Genomic DNA, 21,868 nt, shown 5'->3' with positions numbered 1-21,868 from the left:
AGGAATTGCTGTATCACAAAGGAAGGTGTGTCAGATCAGTGATCCTGTTCAGCAGATTCTTGTTCAGCTGCACAAAATTATCTTCAGCACTCAAGTAAGCATTACTGTTGCTTCTGACATTCTGTACTTTTTAGTAATTTGCTGTTGTCAAAATGATGTTACTGCAAAGTGCTGCTAATTTAGTTACTGTTCTTTAAAAACAACAGAACTTGACATTTTTACAGATGGCAGGATGCTTTAAAAATATATCATTAAAATAAAGACTAACTTTGAATATTAGTATGTGGAGGATGGCAATAATTGAGTCATATAAAAAAAAAAAGCTGTAGCTCACCTCAGAAAAATGGATTGTACGGTAAAGTATTTTTACAACATTCTGTCATACCAGCAATATGACTACTTAAGGTGACAATATAATATACTGACTTGGAGAGTTAATAAAATGCTTTCTTCTGTAGTAATAGCTTCAATAATTTTGAAATTATATTTTAATTATCAGTACATATTAATGCTCTCTTTGGAATTTTAGTGCAATAGATGAAATCCTGAACATGCTAACTTTTTGAAATGTCAGATATTTTTCAAATTTAAGACTTATTTTAAAATTAAGTTCAACTGTTTCGTAGTGAGAGAGAGTTGAAGGTATTTCTTGTTGATTCCAAAACAAAAATGGAGCTGAGCTGATTAAAAATCTGAGTTCTCACCTAAAAATGTGATTGGAATCTCTTTATTCTGCAGAAAGATGGATACCATGCAGCTATTGGAGAAATTTGTTATTATTAAATAAACAGCTTTTTATTTTCCAAAATGAAGTGTTTACATTTGGGATGTGATGTTTATCTCCTCAGGGCTTTGAGATTGATCAGGCAAATTTGATTTTGTTTAGAACTGAATAACATAACTGAACTTGGATGTGCTTTACATGTCTCTCTTTTGGTTTTTTTTGGTATTTTTTTTTTAGTTGTCAAGCTTATCAAAACAGGTAATACAGGAATTAAATTATCACAGACAAAGGAAACAAACATTATTTAAAATAATTGGAAATTATAGCCTTCTCTTATCAGCAGAAATGAGGCAGTTCAGTTTTTACATGGTATTTTAGGAGTATGTCCAAGGTGCTCATTAGTGAGCCTATCCTTTCTGTTGAAGAAGGTTTTCTCAAGTGGCTTACTAATTAATATCAGTTATTGTAATGTTATGTGGATGCTCAAGAACTGAGAACTAACAGCAACTCAAAAACTGGCTCAGAATTGACCACTGAAGCAGCAGCAACAGCTTTTCTCTGATTTCAGAGAAACCAGAATCCATACCTGCACTTTTTTACTATGTTCCACATGCCTCCCTTGCATTTGTTTATGTTTTTACAAATCTGAGGTCGAGTATTTTTTATAATACACAGCTGTTTTCTCAAAATGTTACATATTCCATTTGACAGTTCTAAACTGAAGTTTGCAAAGAAGAGTTCTTGCCTGTTAGTTCTTGGCTGCCAGCAGCCTTCCCTGTTTCCATAGGAACAAGAATCAGAGTGATCTCTGGAAAACAATGTAAGAAAAAGCTTTTTAAAAAGCATTATGTAAATCCTTGGCCTTTTTTTTTTTTTTTTAAACTGATCTGACAACTGATTTCATTAAAACAAAAGCTAAAATTGAACACTAGTGCCTGAGGCAACTCCAAGTTTCTCAAGCACTGGACTTGTTCTTTACCATTTCTGCTTCAGAATATCCCAGTGTCCCCATGGTACATTAACTACACACTGCAGTGGTATGTAATCCAGGAAATATGATGTCAGCCTTTCCTAAGGCATCATTTTATTTACTCTCTCATAGGCTAAGGAAAATTCAGCTTCTGACTTACAGCATATGTGTAAGGCCTTATCTGCATGAAAAAATAATAGTATCTGTCTGTTAAAAAAAAAAAAAATCTGCATGCCAGCAGGTGTCTGGAGAAGTCTTTTGTGCTTAGCATGTGACTTTGATCCCTGGTTTGTCCGAGCAAATCAGGATTCCTGTGAGGCCAATAAAACCATTCTGGATTGATAGCTGTCTAAGAGCAGTAATTTGTTCCAGTGGGATAAATGTCTCTATAATGTCTTCTATGGCAGTGTTTGAATGTGAATCCTCAGTGGCCAACCCCTCCCTAAGTAGTCAAAAAGCTTCCTGAATTCAGTTGAGTGGTACTTCATAAATTTACATCAATGAAATTATTATAAAGTGTGTACTAAATGGTAGAAAGTAATAGTTTTTCAAACAGTGTCTGCGGGCATAAACAACTATGCAGAAACAACATAGACAATAAATTCAAAAGGATAGTAATATACCACAGAATTGTTGTCAGACTGTGTTGATATCATTGCAGTTACCAAGAGCTGAAACTGTACATTTGCTGTTGGAACATAACAATTATTTTAAAGGAAAAATTATTTTAAAGTTTTTATTGAAGACTTTAAGTACATTATTTTGGGTTTTTGTTTGGGTTTTTGTTTTTTTTCTAAATATAGGTGAAAAATATGTTCTTTTTCAACCAAAAGGATACAAGAAGAAAAAGTATATAAAATAAGTTATGCTTTCTAAACAAGTGAAAGGTAAATTACCTCTCTCAGGAAGCTTAGCGCAAAAGAGGTGCTCTGAATTTTATTAAGACCCATAAGGACCTTAAAAGAGGCCACTGAAACCATTCTATGCCCATTCAATGAAGGTCTAAGCTTCTTCATTAATTCCAGACAGAGCAATTAATTATCACCAACATGAGATCTAGTGTAATGTTTTTTTGTGCTTCATCTGTAGAAAAATGTCCCAAATACTAGCACTTTGATCAGGGAGGCAAATCTGGTATTACCAGTGTTAGGCTAATAATGATGTTTACCTTCAGGACTAGAGGAGCTGAGTTATATGGTAAGCTAAACCTAACAGAATGGGGAATAAAAGGAGCCATATTAAAATATGCCATTAAATCAAGTCTTATACAGTTGTTTATCATGATGTCATTGGATATCCATGTTTCTTTTTGCAGGGTAGCTACATTTCTCAGTAATGGCACTTCTGAACCTGTCATTTTTATGGCAGGTGTAACTGAATGGTGAAAGTGGATTTCTTTGTTTCATGTAGCTTCCTCCAGTTTTGCAATGCAACTTGAAAAGGAGAATCAGTGAGAGATTCACACCATTTACTACTTGTGGTCAAATTTGTCTCTCTTTCCATTCAATCATGTTGTTGATATTAGTATCACAAAAATATAGGTGCAAGAGTCCATTTTCAAAAGGAAATCTTTAGAATAATCTCCAGCTATCCTATATTTGGCAAATATGGAGTCTCCTTAAGTAAGAAGTTTTGTCAGGTTGGTTTCAAGTTTGTATCTTGTCAGTAGAACTCTTTCTGTAAATGGAAAAGACCTGCTAGTTCCTAAGACAAAAAACCAGATTTCATCTCATCAGGGCTCAAAAAGACAAGAGGAAGAGGAATGTAACTAGGGATTATATAAGTTCTTAATTTATGCAAGCTCTGCTTGCTATGTTAATATTCCTTAATATTTTCTATGTTTTGGACTGCATTTCTACTTAAACACTTAATCTTAAGAGAGCAGTGTCCCAGAGTACCTTGAATATGACATACCTTGTCCTGTTACACAGTGTGTCAGCAACATTTTAGTGTCATCAATCTAAAAGTACTGCAGATTTGTAAGAATGGCCTGACTGAAGAAGCATTCTTGCATGTTTTCCAGTGACATGCTGGATGCTTTCCAACAGTGAAAGGTCTAATGACTAATATCAGAATTTCTAAATGTTCCTTCAGAATCTCCCGAGAGGACTGCAATCAGCAAAGGATTTGAACTTTATTTCCTTATTTCCTTGGCATCTGTGGGAGACTGAAGCTAAGATACTTCATTTATGAATTTATGATAAAGTAAATATTAGATTTATTATTGTACCTAAAATTTGATGACTAAGGTGACTTATTATCATTCACATAATTGTCCTTCTGTAACTTAATTTGATTATCACCTACTTCCACTGAATTATGGAATCTTCTAAGTAGTTGTTTGCTGTGAAACAGACTGATCCCAAATGCTGGATACCTCCTTTTTTTTTTTTTTTTTTTTTTTTGGTAATAATTAACCTGAGGTGCTAAAAACTTCCTGGAAGGTGGCACATTGGTAGTACATTAGATGCTTCTAAGGATGCTTCTAAAGATGCATAAGGATGCTTCTTTCTGAGCTATCAGTTTTATGCTATCCTGTAAATCAAGTTGGGATTTACATTTACCAATTCCTGTATTTGAGCCATAACACTAAATCTACTAAATACCTCCTCATTGTGTATTGAGTTGAAGTTTTCAGAAACGAATGCCCAAAAATATGGTAAGAAAATTGAAGTGTTTATTATAAAATTAACCTAATTTTCAGCTGTTCAGAAATAAAGGAAACTATTTGTAAATTTTATCAACTGTAAAATTGTGTTAGCTTCAAAACTACTGGATTTAAACCTGTTGAAAAGGGAAGAAATACTCTATCTAAAAAGTAAATGGTAGTAAATTGAAAATGCTTGAAATATTGAATGCAATTCTGGGCATTCTACCTTGAAGGAAATATAATTTAGATATCACTTGGAGGTAATGGGAGAAACCTAAATAGAGAAAAGAATTATGTTGAACTCTTACAGCAAATGTTTTTATGAGGTTGTACAATTTCTGGAAATAAAATTTTAAAATAATGGAGTTTTAACTACACCAAGTTAGAAAACCTAATAAGAATTACAGACAAAAAGATTCCTCCACTGATCAGTGGTGGGGTAAAGGTCTTCCAGCCCAGAGATTCTTCTGTTTCTGTAACTGTAAAAGTGTCATTATGCTGCAGAAATGCATAACAGATTTCTCTCCTGTACACAAAGATGGTCCTATTAGAGTTGTTGCCTGTGGATATTTTTAAAACTAGATGCTTTTAAGCTTAATGTTAGTATCATGCTCATATAAAGTAGCTGAACTGACTTTCAGATTTTAAAAGTGCTGGAATTCCTCTAATGGGAATTATACCACTTGAATATCAGCTAACAATTTCACTTGAAGCCACAGTTTTAAAAACCGGAGTCATCAGCTGCTTCTCTCATAGGTTCAAGAGAATACACTTTCCTGTTTATCTTCACAGAGAAGTGTAGTTTGTGACATTTTTTTCAGATAATCTGAAAAATCAGTGCATTATATTAAATGCAGCTTGCAATGTTCAGTGTTTCTGGAGAGAAAAAGGCAGGATGTTCAAAATCGTGTTCACCACTTTTCCATTAATCTAAAAAGTACTGAAATTCTTTTGACTTCTGATTCCACTGGGAAATGTAAGAAAGTGTAAACTGCCTCCTAGAAGTCTGAAGTTTTGGAAAATAGGAAGGATGTACTTTTCAGGTGTCTTTATTTTTTTAATCTCTTTTTTTCCCCCTAGATGCTGATGAATTGATTGAACCCAACATATTCACAGCGGATTGGCATGCGGTACATCTTTCTTCAGCTGGAAATATGTTGCTTCCAGATGACATAAAAGGTAAACAAAGCACCATAAACTTCTGTAGTGGCATATATTTTTCTAATAAAGTGTATGGTATCAAAGCAGAAAGAATTGCTATTCTAAGATCAGTCATTAAAGACAATAAAGTTATGTTGACCATACTGATATTCTGGGGGGGTTGTTTGTTTGTTTTTGGTTTGGAGTTCTTGGTTGGTTGGGTTTTGTTTTGTTTAATTCCTGGTAAGATACACAGTTTAGCACTGCTGGAACATTCTACTGATTGAAGAGACTACACTTTGAAATTATAAACAAATATCACAGATGCAAATAATTTATGATTCATCCATGAAAATGAATAGAGATGTTTGTAACTGAAAATGTCATAGTAAAGATTTACCTGTCCTTATGTATGATTTTTAAATCAAGTCTGTTTAAACCCTTATGTTGTTCTTCTGTCATGTTTGAAATAGTTGTAATGGGATGATTTAATTACATAGCTGGATCAAACCATACGAACTTGAGGAGGGAACACATACATATATGTATATATACTTTAGAATATATATAAATATATGTGTCAATTCTACTTTGTACTAGTGATACTCAGACAAATCATAAACACCATGTAAAATCAAATCTGCCACCTGTGGTGTCATCCAGGGTGGGCAGCTATAATTCCTGATTCAGAGATTTTTTTCATCATGTCTTTTTATGTGCAATGGACATAAGGGAAATGTGCAGCCTGTATTTTGGTAATTGTGGCATTTACATTTTTCTAAATACTGTGTTACAATCCATGGACTAGAGAACATAGTAACATTGAAATCTGTAGCACCAGGAAGAAGAGTGCAAAACCTTAATTTTGACAGCCTTTGTGTTGAAAATAGCGTATCTGTTCCACAGCTTATTGCAAAAACCAGAATTAATACTAGGTGTCAAGGGTGATATTGGAGTAGGAAATGAGTCTCTAACAATCACTTTAAATATGAGCATTATTTTGTTCCTGGAGACGATAATGTAATTTGTTGAGATGCTCATTATCTGTAATTTTTGAATCTCTTAACCTGCAGACAGTACTTTTGTCCTCACAAATTGCTGATGGCTGTGTGCTCTTTCTGCTATAAATTTCCACTGTAAGTGGGAAAAATAAGAAAGTTGCATTTCTGAGTTTTGTTACATTAAGTCTTTAAATTATTTTTCATTGGTTAGAGTACTTCCCTAATGTGTGTGCGACAAACATTCATATCATGCCATAAAATAACCCCACGTTTTCAGGGGGTCATTGTGCTCAGTGGGTTACTGATCATGAAGCTTCTGTCTTGTCATTATGTATGCTGTGAAATTACTAAGAAACTGATAAGGGAGCATAGATTCCAAATTCAGTAATATAACATTACTTACCTTTTACTTTAAGGCATTTTTGATGCTTCTGGCATTGCAGAAGGGATGACATATGAACAGTTGCAGGTAAGCTGTATATTTACGTATATGTATTCATTTATTAGTCTTAAGGAACATAATTCACTAAAATTAAGTTCTTTTGTGTTGTAGACTCTAACTGAGGAGGTTCTAGAGGAAAGTTGTTATTATAGTTTCTCTTCTTTCAGGTCAGTCTAGTCAATTTAAAAATTAGGATGTGCTAAACCCAAATTTATAATCTTCCTGTTTATGTGACTGCAATTCACTTTAAACTTGGTGAAGTATGGGGTTTATGATAATACATGGATACATGGACTGGAAGAAATATATGTGGGACATATTAACTAATCTAAGCAGCTTTTTTTGGCCACATTTGTTTTCTTCATTCAGATGAAAGAGTCATACAAGTGTGGCAGCAATTTCCTTACATTTTTTCCCCACATAAACTCACATCTGAACAAAAGGTTAATTACATAGAAGAATATTTTATTTTAACACTCTGCCATTACAGGGTTTAAAGGACAAAGCTGATATCTTTAGCAAAATATTTGAGTACAGTGCAAAATCCAGTATAAGTGTTTACTAGCACAAAAGTGCTAGGGGATGAAAAGAAATGTGGTGGTCTTTGAAACTAGGCAAATGCTTTGCCCTCAAGATGGTATGTCTTTTCCTGCAGGAAAATTTTGACACAAGAAAGAAAATATATTAACTATAAAATTTCTCATGTTTTTCATCTGAAGTCCTGTTATTTATCATCTCAAATATTCTTTAATGCAAAAGAAACATTAACTGCTTCACTTAAGTCTATTCTTGTCTTTACATTAATCACCATTTTAAAGTTTGTGAGACTACAGTTAGTTTAGGTTTTCTATAAAAACAAATAAACAAGCATAAACCCTCCCAATCCCTTGCCCTCCCTATTATAAGATTATAAGTATTAAAATATTTTAAGAATGGTTCCTGGTGCTTCAGTAGTATTTTTCAGTTATTTCTTGTCTCTGCAAAGTTTTTGATATGATTCAAGCTCAAAAATTTTTTGATGGTAGCCTGAATATTTCTAGAGGCTGGTATTTATAATATTTCTATTAAACTGGTATTTCAGCTTGCAAGTGTCTTGCAGCTGCTAGCTCCGCGTATTGAAAATCATGATTCAACACTCCCAAAATAAAATAACAGTTCAATCTCTAAACTTTCAGGGTGTGCTTGAATTATATTTACAGACTACTTTTTCATCCATAAGGTCTAACAAACTTCTTTATGAATGCTTTCAAGTATTTAAAAATTTTTGCCCTCATGACAATCTCCCAGAATTTGATGCAGTAGAAAAAGCATCACAAAACTTATGAAAAAAAAAAAAAAAAGAAAAAGACATCAAGGTCTGCCAAGTCCTATTATAAATATACAAATGTGTTGTAGTTTTATAGGCATTTATCTCACAGACTAATAAAAAGTGTCTACATTTAACAAAGGAGGTGAATATGCTGAATATGGACTTCAGTGATTTTTTTTACAAGAACTACTACACAGATAAGGTATCTGTTAAACTAAATCAGCATCATAGAGTATTTCATTTTGAAAGGACATGTTAAGGATTGAGTCCAACTCCCTGCTCCTCACAGGACTTCCTAACACTAAGCCATATGATCAGAGCTTCATCCAGATACTCCTTGAACTCAGACTCCTTGAACTCATTGGTGCAGTGACCACTTGCCTGCAGAGAGAGTTCCAGTGAGGAACCTTTTCCTCATGGCCAATCTGAACTTCCCTTAGCACAATTTCATTTCATTCCCTTGTGTCCTATTACTGTAAATGTAATTGCTGAAATATAGAGCATACTTCAAGATTGCAGGCATATATGCTGATACTTTTAACATATGAATGCCACAGAAATCCACATGGGACTACCAGCAGTGAAATAATTAACTGTCTTTTTTTCCTGATTTATTCAGAACTTTTTTTTTCTGCTCTGCTGGAATTCCTTAGAGAGTAGCTGTTCTGCAGAAAACTAACTGAAGATTCTAAATCTTTTAAAATGTTATTTTAAGGGAGGCATAAAAAAATTATCCTTCATAGCTACCTGGGATGACAGCATATTATAAGGAATTCTTCTCGATCCTGCTGAAGGAAACAGGTGAAAGAGCAAGCAGTACATTTCAACATGTATGTAAGCTCTGGAGAAGGCCAGGGATATTCATCCTTAATCACATTGGTTGATGCGCTATGTCTTTGATTTTCACAGGAGCACAAGAAAATTGGAAAGCACATTTCGTTTTCCCTGAGTCATGCAATTTCTTTAGCAGTACTTGGAGTATGTTATCCACAATCAGTGCTGATTTTTTTTTTTTTTTGTGGGATTTGTAGCAAACCCAAAATTGATTTTGGAGTGAATTTTGGAGGAATGGAGTGAAATCTCCTCACAGGTATGAATCTCCTTAGAAGCTAAGATTTATGTTGTCTAGATTTTTTTGGGTTTTCTTAATGGCTTAGATTTGTTAGTGGTGTGCATGCAACTGCTATTGCAGATTTTGCCTGACTCCATTCAATGTGTGTCACTACAGCATGTCCTGGCTTTAGCTGGCAGATACAAGACAGTCATTCTGCAACCCTGTTGTTGTTCTGTCACCACCAACTTGTTTTTTCACTGTGCTTTTTGTCGTGAATTGACCATGGCTGGATGCCAAGTACCCACCACAGCTGCTCTGTCACTCCTCTCCACAGCAGAGCAGGGAAGAGAAAATATGACAGAAGGTTCATGAATTGAGATAAAGACAGGGAGAGACATCACCCACTAATTCCTGTCACAGGCAGAACAGACTCGACTTGGGGATATTTGCTGAATTTATTACAGATCAGAATCAGAGCTGAATAATGAGATGCAAAACAAATCTTAAAAATACCTCCCCCACTCTCCTGTCTCCTTCTTGGCTGTACCTACTCCCCCAAAGTGGTGCAGAGAGTCAGGGAATGGGGGTCACAGTTCATCACAGGTTGTTCCTGACACTGTTCAGGGAGAGGAGACCTTCCCGTGTTCCACTGTGGGATTGCTCTCACATGAGACAGTTCTCCACAAATTTCTAGAGCCTGAGTGCTTCCCATGGGATACAGTTCTTCACAAACTGCCTCAATGTGGGTCACTTTTCCATGGGATGCAGTCCTTCAAGAGTAGCCTACTGCAGTGTGGGTCCCCCACAGGATCACAAATCCTTCCAGGAAACCTGCTGCAATGTGGGCTCCTCTCTCCATGGATCTTCAGATTCCTGCCAGGAGCCTATTACAGCATAGGCCTCCCACAGGGTCACAGTCTCCTCTCAGGCATTCACCTCTCCAGTGCGGGTCTCTCCCATGGGCTGCAGGGGGATCTCTGCATTCCCATGGACCTCCATGGGCTGCAGGGGGATCTCTGCACTCCCATGGACCTCCATGGGCTGCAGGGGGATCTCTGCATTCCCATGGACCTCCATGGGCTGCAGGGGCACAGCTGCCTCACCATGGGCTGCACCATGGGCTGCAGGAGAATTGCAGCTCTGGCGCCTGGAACACCTCCTACCCTCCTTCACCACTGACCTTGGTGTCTGCAGACTTGTGTTCTCACATATTCCTCTCACCCTTTTCTTCTCTGAGCACAACTAAATCAGAATAACTTTTTCCTTTTGAATCTGTTATCACAGAGACATTATCACCATCTCTGATTGGGTCAGCCTTGGCCAGCTGCAGCCTGGACCCAACAGGCAATGGCTCTGTCAGACATGGGGGAAGCTTCTGGTAACTTCTCACAGAAGCCACTCCACTACCAAAACCTGTCCATGCAAACCCTGTTTGAATACTATTATTTGCTATGAGGCATAATTATGTTTGATTCCCCTGTCATTATTATGTTGTTTCCCAGACAAAGTTCTACTCCCAAATAACTTATATTCTTTCCTCCAGAAAACTGACAGACCAGGCTTTAGCCTTGGCTGTCAAAAACATGTCTATATTTCCAGAGAACTTGCCATGTTTTCTGAAGTTTGTTCTGCTCAGTGCAGAGCCTTCAGAACTTAGCAATTTTTATTTTTTCCTGCTCACTCTCTGTCCAAATAGCAGAGTCCAGTATTGAATGATTCATTTGGTTAGCAGACAGAATCATTAGGTTTCACTTCAAACTCTCCAAACAACATAAGCAAGCTAGAAGAACAAATCAGTTTCCTGAGCTGCACGGCAAGTCACTTATCAGTATCCACCATTACCTGGTTTTAGTCCATCATGCAGTAATTGGTTTGCAGCCCTCACAACAACATCCTATCAGCCATTCTTGCCTAAAGTTGATTTGAGCCTGGCTCTACTACCTCTCTTTTACATACAGTGAGACATTTCAGAAGCAACTGCAAATTTTCCAGCAGAACCTCAATCCATCCTGTAACTTTCCTGCAATCCCTTTCTTAGAAAAATGTTCCCAGAGAAGCTTTAGAAAAAAGTATTTAGAATATCTTACTTGCTTTAGCAACATATAGGCCAATACTATTTTAAAAATTACTTATGTTACATTAAAAGCTTTTAGTTTAGACTGGGTTTTAGATTTTCTAAGCTGTAATCATGCAGCATGTGTGGGTCTTTCCCAGTGGAAACAGAATGACAGTGCTTCTAGCAGGAAACAAATTGCCTTCCCTTCAGCTCATAATATGGTACTAGCTTGTCTAGTAGAAATGAGAAGGAAAAGAACTTCAAGGGTCAGAAGTCCTTAGAAGGCACATCAAAATACCACAAACTTGATTTGAAAAATTGCAAATGTTTAAAGATGCTTTTCATTTTAGGGCCAAATTTCCTCACATTTTCTGACCAAGTTGACATTGACATTATCCATTACATGTATTGTAAGGCTACAAGGTGAATTTTGGTTTAGAACAAGGAATTGGGATGTGTGCTATGGCTAAAAGCATGGTTAAATGCAGAATAATTAGCTAGATAATGTAATAATGCAATCTTCTACCTCGCTGTGGAACATACTTTATAGAGAAAATTCTGAAAACATGTTGTATTTATTTTCTGGTTTGGAGGAATATATGCATTGTCTTTCTCTCTCATCACTGTTGTCCCTTATTGTGCCCTTCTAATATTCTAAGAAGATAAGATGGGAAACCAAATCTTAAGTGAGGTGATGACATGAAAATTGTAGTAGGACAAATGTATAAAGAGTTAAAAATAATTCAAGCAACTTGATTGGGTGATGAGAGAAACATAAATTCTTTAGAAACTGACAGCTTCATAAGAATAATGTCATGCTGCTTTTTTTACCCTATTTTCATTATAGTAGTAATTACTATCTCAATACCAGTCATTTCATGGGGATTAATGACCAGCTGAGGATAATGACCCTCAGCTTTATCTTGAATAATCAACTTGTGCCCATTTATCACTAATCTCCTGAAATTACTCAGCACTCCAATTGTATTACTTATTTATACAGAAATTTGGTAAACATGCATAAAAAGACCCTGTAATGTTTCCAAATTATTCCGCTCACATCCATTGTGCCACTCTTTTTCTTTTCCACCTTCTGATTTAATATTATACTGCAGAAGAGGCAAGCTCCTTGTTTGTGAGACTATTGATGAATAAGGCAGTGAATACCAGTTTTAAAATTTCATCCTGCTTTTTTATATTAAAGTATATGTGCAATACCCAAATTAATGCAGAAATCTATTTTTAATAAATTGCTTGAAGAGACCTAATCCAAGAGAAACTCAGTGAAAAGAAAAAATGAAGTGGTCAGAGATAGGAGATATGTTCAGCTCAGTGCTGTAGCTCTGTTGTGGTTTCACTCCCATGGGCAACCTCAGCACCACACATCCACTCGTTCACTCCCCTGCAGTAGGACAGATGAAAGAATTGGAAGAATAAAAGTTAAAAAGCTCTTGGCTTGAGATAAAGACAGTTTAATAGGTAAAGTAGAATCTGCACCTGCAAGCAATGCAAAAGAAATAATTATTTCTCTGCTTCCTAACAGCAGGCAGGTTTACCCATTTCCAGGAAAGCAGGACTCCCTCACATCTCACAATTACTTGGGAAGACAAGTGCCATAACTCCAAATATACCACCTGCCTTTTCTTCTTCTTTCCTCCAGCTTTTATTGCGGAGCATGATGCCACATGGTATGGAACATCCCTTTGGCCAGTTGTCAGGGGTCAGCTGTCCTGGCTGTGTCCCTTCCCAGCTTCTTGTGCACTCTCAGCCTAAGCACTGGTGGGGTGGTGAGAGATGCAAAAGTTGCCCTGGTGTTGTGTAAGTGTTGTTCAGCAATAACTAAAACACTGGTATGTTGTCCACACCGTTGCCAGCACAAATCCAAAATATAGTAGCATGCAAATTACTGTGGAGAAATTTAACTCTAACCCAGCCAAAAGCACACAAGCTCAAATGACCATATCTGTTTGTGAGGAATGCTTCAACATTTGTTTTGTAGGAAAAAAAATGGTTTCAGTGCAAGTAAGACTATATGGAAACAGGCTTCATAATTCAATGCATATATTGATATGTTGTCACATAGTTTCTTAACTTTCTTCAGTGAAATTTATTTCATTGTTATTGAAATTTTAGAAATAGAGAAGTAACTAATTTTGTGGTTAGAAAGAGCTATTTCATGAAGAGCTAAACTGTCAAGTGTGTCTCTAATGATAGCTATACATTTTTAACTACTCAAAGAATATCTCAAGGTATTATCCCCAGAAGGATTATATAGCTCAGGAATGACAGCAAATTCTGAACAGTGCCTGTTTGAGGCAGCTCTCATTTATATTTGGTCTATGGTCCATAATTTGAATATAGAAATGCATTAGTGGAGCTTTTGCTGCCTGCAAATTTTTACCATGTTAATTAAGTCTTCTTCAACATAATTACCTCTTTAATTCTGTTATATGGCTAAGAGATTCAGATTTGTACTTCGTTTAGTTAATGTTTTTTTAATGTTCTAGAACATACTGAACTAGGCAATAGATGACAGTACACAGCTCCAATACTCCTGGAATCTAAAGCAGGTCTTTTGGTCTGGTGATATCTAGGTGATTTAAGATAATCTGTTCCTTTTTATTCTTGCCTGGAATCATTTCCACTAATGTTGCCAGGTACCTGTTAATTGCTTTTTTCTTCCAAATGTTGGCCGTGTAGGTTTCTAGTTTTCACACACAAAAGATTGTTTTGGTCAGCAAGCCATACCAGCATTCTGCTGAATTATACTTCTCCCAAAGGAGGTAAAAAAGTTTGCCAAAGCACAGAAGTACTTTTTACTACTATTATTATTGTTGTTATTTTACTATTATTATTGTCATCATCATCATCACTACTAAGCATTCATGGCTGCAACTGTCTTTAATTTACCGCCCTGCAGTTCTGATGGCTGCCAGCTGAGGGTCTGTGTGGCACGGTAAGTTTCTAGTCTATTTCCACAGACCAGCATTCACTTCACCTTTTGAGTCAGCTGTCCTTCCACTAAGAGGCAGTATTGGCCTATCTTTCTTAAGTCATAGAGCCTACAGAAATTAAAAGCACCATGAAAACCTGGTGTAGCAGTTGATCCTGGCTTTAATTTCATCCAACTCCTGGGGTTAGACAGTGACTATAATATTTGTCACATTGATGAATACAGAGAGTTCCAATGACAAACATTTGGGCATGACATGGATTAAAAGACACTTGCTGGACAGGGTTCACTGCAGCACATGGTGATTGTCACAATGTGCCTTTTCACACTTGCTAGAGAGATAATTTTAACCAAGTTGTTCCAGCTGCACAGATATAAGCTGCATTCAGAAGATATATGTCCAGGCTTCATGGTAATGGTAGAAATTCTACAGAAATGATGACTTATAAACTAGGAAAAATGTATCCTTTGGATTCTAGGGTATTACAGCTCTTCATGTCAAAATCAAAAGTCAGGTGTGAAAAATGTATTGCTAACTGTATTTTTAGAGAATTGCAGAAATATTCTGGTTATTTCATGGGTAACCAGTAAGCTAGTAACAAAGAGAATTTGAATTTTTTTCCTGGTATTACAGTGCCATGACAAAACATTTTTCCCACTTTGGTTAGTAAGTCAGACTTTAATATATTTATTTTATTTGAGGCTTGTTTTTCCTGTGAGTCAGAATGATAAGGACTGTGGAAGAAACTGTTGGTTTTTAGCAATTAGTTAGCATCAAGACTGCTAGACTTGGCTTGTATTAGTACTGCTAGGTATAAAAGATGGATAACCTGGCTGTTATTCATGACATTGTATGGTGTAGAACAGAGAAGTAATCAATCTGGTGCAAGTACCAAAATAATCTGATCACATGGTAGGATTGTCATTGATGCAAAACCTCTTCCTACACTCAAGCTGAGGATTATCTTTAGCAATGAGATATACAGAAAGGTGCTTTTCACCTCTTGTTGGAAAAAATGAAAAAGCATCTGGCCTGAATTTAGGCTGACTCGTAGGTATCAAGTAATTGGTACAGTTCAGTCTGTATAGACAAAATTAAGTGGTCTCCTGACACTAGAAATGCCCGAAGTCTACAGTGCCTGTAGAAAAAGTGCATGTTTATGAAGCTGTCTGTCAGCATTTGGACTGTGGCAATGACTGTTTTCAACAGCAGGCAGATGGCTCTGGTCCCTTGCAGAGATCACATGCCCTGAGTTCTCAGACATTCTTCTATGAGCTCTCCACCTTTGAGTGGAAGCATCTGTCATCACAGACTTGTTTGGCCAAGATAAGATGGGTTTGTTCTGGCAGCTCTGAAGCAAGTCTTTCTACCAGTTTGATGAAAAGATTTAAGAACAACTACTGTGCATCAGAGATGCATGGTGGAAATTGTGCATAGAGCATAGATAAACTCTGTCAAAGAGCATCAAATAGAAAGATACCTTCCTACCTAAGCTGGTTCAAAAGCTCAGTATAGTCTAAAATCATTCTTGTGCAAACATTCTTATACAGCTACTGTGAACTTAACATTTTCAGTTGAAGTAAAGAGGAGGTTTTTGGGGTTTGCTTTTTTTTTGTTGGTTTGGGTTTTTTTGGGGGGGCATAAGGGGTTTTTTGTTGTTGTTGGTGGTGGTGGTGGTTGTTTTGGTTTTGTTGGTTTTTTTAGGCTTTCATGGTTTGGTCCAGCTGGTCAGTTTAGCTGATAAGAATGTAATATCCTTCCGTGTCATAGCAAGATGGTGTTTAAAGGCATTTTGGGAACTCTTAGACTAAATAAAAGACAATCTGAAAGTTTGGGAGGAAATAGAAGATGAAACTGATCTCAGTGTTCAGAAATCAGGGCCATACAAAGATAAAATCTTTTAAGATCTCCTTAATGACTGTGGCTAGAGGAGGAATTGTAGAGTTACATAGGTGACATAGTGGGTGTTTTGATATAAGGGTGCAAGACAGAACAAAAACTATTCCAGGATGTCAGTATAGTACTAATAGACACAATGTTCATCTAAGTACTGTAGTTGTGTCCTTTGTTTACGAGTACTTCCTTTTTACTAGCAGAACATCAATTTTCTGATTAGGGAAAGTCAAATCATCATGTTTCTGACATGGTACTCCACAAAGATAAATTTTAGGCCTCATCATAATATCAACTGTAGTTTTGAAAGTTAATTTGAAAGCTTTTACTAAGACAAATCATGGGAAAATAATATAAAAAGAAGAAATAACTGTTTTGCTTACATTGTGTCTGTAAACCCTCTCAATCTTCTGAGCTTTCCATGTTTTCCTGGAGTCCTACAGTTCTATAAATCTGTGCCATGGAAGGATCTGAAAGATTTTACTCTTTGCATCACTAAATGAAGGCACTGAATTTAAGAAACTTTGGCCTACCTTTCTTGATCATATTAAAAATATTCTAGTATTGTTTTCCTTATTAACTTGTCTGTTATAGCAAGGATTAGCCAAAAAAGTTCGGGTTTGTTTTGTTTTTTTGTTTTTTTGTTTTTCCCTCACAGGCATGAATTTCATCCTTCACTTAACAAATTTGTGCCAGTGTCATAATTTCAAAAGAAGCCACAGTAGTAGGTGTATGATTAACAGTAGCCTTGATAGAGTACTGAAATAGCTGAAATATTGTCAGGTCAAGTCTAGACATCAGAACAGAAAGTGACTCTGTCTCATCATCTTAAGGTAATGCCAGGGCAAAGAACTGATAAGGCAAAACTGATGAGATAGGAGCTAGGAAATGAGAATACATCTAGTGCAGAGCCAAGAACAGCAGGAGATGCAATGCAGGAATTCTAAGAAGGAGATGGGTAAGGGCAGAAGGAAGAACCACCTGTAGCTGGGACTGACCAAGAGAAGAGAGAATGGTTTGCAGTTGGGGCAGGTGGTAGACACATAGAACAGGAGTCGGGCTCAAAAGCTCAGACAAAAGGGAATCCAGGGAGAAATTCTTACAACCTTTCAATACTTAAAAAGGGCTGAGAAGAGAATTTTTTTTTTTTACCAGGGCCTGTAGCAATCAATGAGGGGCAACAGTTTTAAACTTAAAGCCATAGATTTAGATTGGACATAAGGAAGAAGTTTTCTGTGGTGACAATGGTGAGACACACAGAAGTTGTGAATGCCCTGTCCCTGGAAGTGTTCAAGTTCAGGTTGGATGGGGTTTTGAGAACCTAATTATAGTCTTCCCTGCTCCTAGCAGGAGCATTGGCCTACATGATCCTTAAAGGCCTTTTTGAGTCACAACCATTCTGTGATTCTAATTTTTGCACAGATATGGTGCCCCATCAAGGATTAGATTATCCACATAGCAAGTTAAATGGATGCTTGCTGTCAGCCTTTACTCCACTTGTTTTGTTTTTCCTTAAGTGCTCTTGACTTTACAGCTTTAATAACAATCTTTCAGCTTAGGAATTTCTATCTACCTTTGTTGAAATGTGCATGAAAAGCTATCAACAATTTTTCATATTTTTCCTTTCCTCATTCCTGGAATACTTCAATACCCTTCAGTACTTCAGTAATCAAAATAACACTGCTTCCTGAGGGGCCACATGAATAGAGGAATGTTTGCAAGGCCTTTATGTATCTGAGTTATACAAATTCTATACAAGCAGTCTGGGAAAATTTTAGAAGAGGTTTTAAACTTGCATTGGAGACTGGTAGAATATTGAGACAAAACCAAAACAACCAGTTTTACTTTTTCACAGTATTGATTATAAGAAATCTTTACATCATATTTGCATAGTATACTTGTAACAATATAATGCATCTTGATTAGGAGACAAGTTTCACCAATATAAAGCTGACAGATCCAGCTGCATCACTTTCTCTGCTAATTTTCCATGTAGCAAGCTAAAGAGAAATTAGAAAAGAAGTGATGTTAAAGACTTGCTTTCAACTAGTTCTTCATAGTGCTGAAGTTTCTGGACATGTTACATCAGCAGCATAAGTTAAAGCTGTCCCACAAATACATTATGTTGCATTCAGGCTTCATTGATTATCTGTGGGAGACCTTTGCACCATGCTGTTCTAATTCTATTTGTGTGCTGTGAAGACTAGTCTATAAATTTTGAGTCAGAGTATCATTAGACAAAGTAATTCCCTGTGTGTAGCATAAATGATAGAGTTTCACCCAGAGATTTCTGCATCAAACTGTTGTAAACTATGAACTAAAACCATTTAATTTGATAAACTTTTGAGGTTTCTTGACTTCTACATCATGCTCATACATCAGCTTTCTGCTGGTAGACACAAAGGTTGATCCCATGCCTAGTTAGTGTGAATAGTGAAAAATTCTTACTTCCAACTCTGTACCAATCTTTCCCCCCCAGGTATTTCTACTATCTGAAGGGAGCAAAGAACTATCCAGCAGAAGAAAAGAACATGTGATTCTAAACGAAGGGTTTGGAATTGTTCCTAATGAAGTCAATCTGCCTGTACTTCAGCAGAGACTGATTACCAAAAGGTCAAGCTTTGCTTATTGAATTGCATACCAGTGTGGAACAGCTTCAAGTATCATTTCCAGATGATACTCTTTAGCTTTGTTTACAGCAAAAGCACTTTCCAAGAAGTATTGTGAAAAATGCTTCTAGGTCTATACATTAGGAAAAAAGCACAATTCTCAACAGTACATATTTTCTATGTTTAGAATTTTTTTTAAGCTGTTGCATAATCAGGTTTTCTGGAAAGATGGTTCAGTAGCCTTTTTTATATTCATGCATGCCTTCTGTGTAAAGAAAAAGAGCTTTGTAATATGACGAGACAGAAAATATATGTACATTCACTGTACCAGAATTAGAAACAGATTAAATACCATCAGTATGATTTTAATATTTAGAAGGAACTTCACTTCTTATGTGTGGATAGTAGCAAATTCTAATCCTGATGTGACATGTTAATAGTCACTATTTGCAACTGGCACAGCTACTGAAATAATTGTACTTTAAAACCAGCTGGTTTTACTGCTATTTCTGTCTTCATATTATATGTACACGTTGTATAGATCTGTGTACATAAAATGTATAATGTTCATTTATATACATTTTATATACACAGACGTTTTACTCTTTAATAGGCTTAAGCAAATTAAATACATTTTTTGTTGCTAATCAAAAGTACTTAAGGACATTTCCAGAATTTCAATATTTATTCTCTGTATTAAATGTAGATTAAAGTGTCTCACTCTAGTAACAGAGAAGCTATGTTTTTGTCTACAGTTTAGCAAGGAATTCTTACTAAGTGCAAAGGCTTTTCCCTACAGTTGCTACGGTGGCAACCATAACTGTTGCAAATAACCAGGATGCACTTGGTGATTATCATTGTTGAAAATTGTCAGCTTTATAGTAATCACACAATTATTTGTAAGTAATTTGATACATATATGTTGTGTAGATTTTTCTTTCTTTTTCCCCCAGTGGTTTGTTTGTAACTTTAAATAGCTAATTTGTATTAATTTTGTAACAATTTAAGTGTATAATTTTACCTTTGTGACTTCAATGCCCCAAATTGTGAAGCAGTGAAAAGGGGCCCAGTAGACAATGCAAAAAAAAAAACCCCAAAAAAAGTAATAAAAGTGATCATTTTTTCACATACATATTATGTTGAAAGTCATCAGGCACTGCCTTTGCATCTATACAATGGTGGAATGTTGATAGAAAAAGTCTGTTAAGGGTCAAGGTGTATCATTACTAAGGTATCACCAGCACGTAGCTACAGTTTGCACCATGAATCACCACAGATGATGCATTTCCTGCAATGGTACCACTCAAAATCAATTTCTATTCTAGTTCACAGTATTAGTTTTGCTTTGCTAGAATGAAGAAAGGGAATGCAGTATGGTTAAATCTGATGGATTATATAGCAAATCCGCACTGTATATGACTACCAATGGAACTGATTACATGGTTATTTTATCAAAAATTCTTCATTTAAATTCAACTTTGATATGTTCTATTCAAATTGCCTATGAGTTCTAATAATAATTTTCCACTGAAATAGCATATAACAATCTACACTTAAAATAACCTGGTTTAATACAATTTTTTCCAGAAATTTTTATAATTCTAAATTGCCAGTGCACTGAATGCCTTAGAAATACTTTTGACTTTATTTCAAGTGTGTTTTGAAGTATCACTGTTTATATTTTGTCTGGATTTGTATGATTTAAATTTATAATTTATGGTGTTGTTTTTGTTGAGAAATAGAGTATAATTAATAAGTGTTACTGTGGTTTTTTAATGTATTTTTAGTGCTTTTAACTTTGAAACAAATTTTGTGCTTGTTTTTATGACTGTGAGAAATGGAATACTAGGTAGTGGCCAGCAGAGGAGCAGACTTCTCTCCAGTAACTCCAAGAAAACTCCAAATGGATTGGTGGCATGTGCAACCACCAAGGCTTTGATTTAAAGCAGGAAATCAGTGGTCTTTTCTGTTTCTTTCCCAGTGTTCCATAGGATTATTTTTCCCTCTCTGGCTGCAACAAAACAGACATACTGACTGTTGTAGGAAAGAGCTGATTGATGCATTTTGCATGTAGGGCAACCAGTGGCTACAGAAGATGCATTATCTAAGCTGCTAAATAGTTTATGGCATGAATATGGCATCTGCTCACCACTGAGACCAGCTTCCATTGTCTTTGCCATTGTAGGAAAGGTAACATGAGCCAGTTCTGACATGAATGATTTCTGTATGGCTGAATTGTGTGGGTAAAGCATATTTGGGGGAACACAGCAACCAAAAGTAAGTTGCTCAATATCTTCAGCAAAGTTGAGAATGGAACTAACATCTCCTGGGTTCCAGTCCAGTTCGTGACTGGTATCCTTCATGGTGTGTAGCTCTTTTTTTCCCCATATAATTGACATCTTTAATGTAACCTGTGCAAAAATTGGAGAAACAGTCATAGTTGAGATTACTGTTTAGCTAATTGAAAAAGATCTCGCAAAGTTGAAAATCAAGATGTTGAAAAGATGTTGAAAAACTACAGCTACAGGTGTAGTTTTTCAACATGGTTAGTACCACAACATCTAACTTTTCATAATTTGTGAGTTAATCTAAACTGTGACTTGTGCAAGCCTTTCAGTTTGCTTGGCTGCACTAGAGTATCTGAGATTATGTAGTGTTCTGTCTTCTATTATTCATGTACTTACTTTCTACAGTCATCTGATTACAAATACTTTCTCAGGAGAATGTACCCTGTATATATTCTGTAGCCTGATTTACATATGTTATGCTCTGTCTGAATCATTTCCCAGTCTCCTTTCATATCCATCTGAATAATCAGATGTTGACAATGGACCAAATAATAAGTTTTATTCCATAAGGAAATTCTTGTTTACAGGCACAAAATAATGTGTTTAAAGACTGTTTCTTACAGTCATTGTAATTTTGTGGGACTAGTGCCTGGTTATTGGTATTTCACATCAGGAAATTTGACTAGTTAAGGAACTTCTGGAATTGTGTTCATTAAAGAAGAAAGGCTAACAAATTTCCATGCTGTAAACAGGAGAGCTTCTAGCAGTAATTTCTCCA

General features: G+C 36.0%; 1 long non-coding RNA gene across 1 annotated transcript; it reads left to right on the top strand.

Annotated features, from left to right (window-relative positions):
• Nucleotides 1-115: 115 nt before the first annotated feature.
• LOC146768201 (uncharacterized) lies at nt 116-21,324 on the top strand. Its single transcript, XR_014952019.1, has 4 exons — nt 116-5,523; nt 6,902-6,954; nt 9,268-9,326; nt 18,673-21,324. It is a non-coding gene; the product is annotated as an uncharacterized LOC146768201 (long non-coding RNA).
• Nucleotides 21,325-21,868: the final 544 nt, after the last annotated feature.

This window comes from Lonchura striata, chromosome 2 (genome assembly GCF_050655825.1).
Source record: "Lonchura striata isolate lonStrDom1 chromosome 2, ASM5065582v1, whole genome shotgun sequence".
Classification (NCBI taxonomy): Eukaryota; Metazoa; Chordata; class Aves; order Passeriformes; family Estrildidae; genus Lonchura; species Lonchura striata.
Note: the sequence above shows the minus strand (reverse complement) of the source record. Positions and strands in the feature narration are given on the sequence as shown.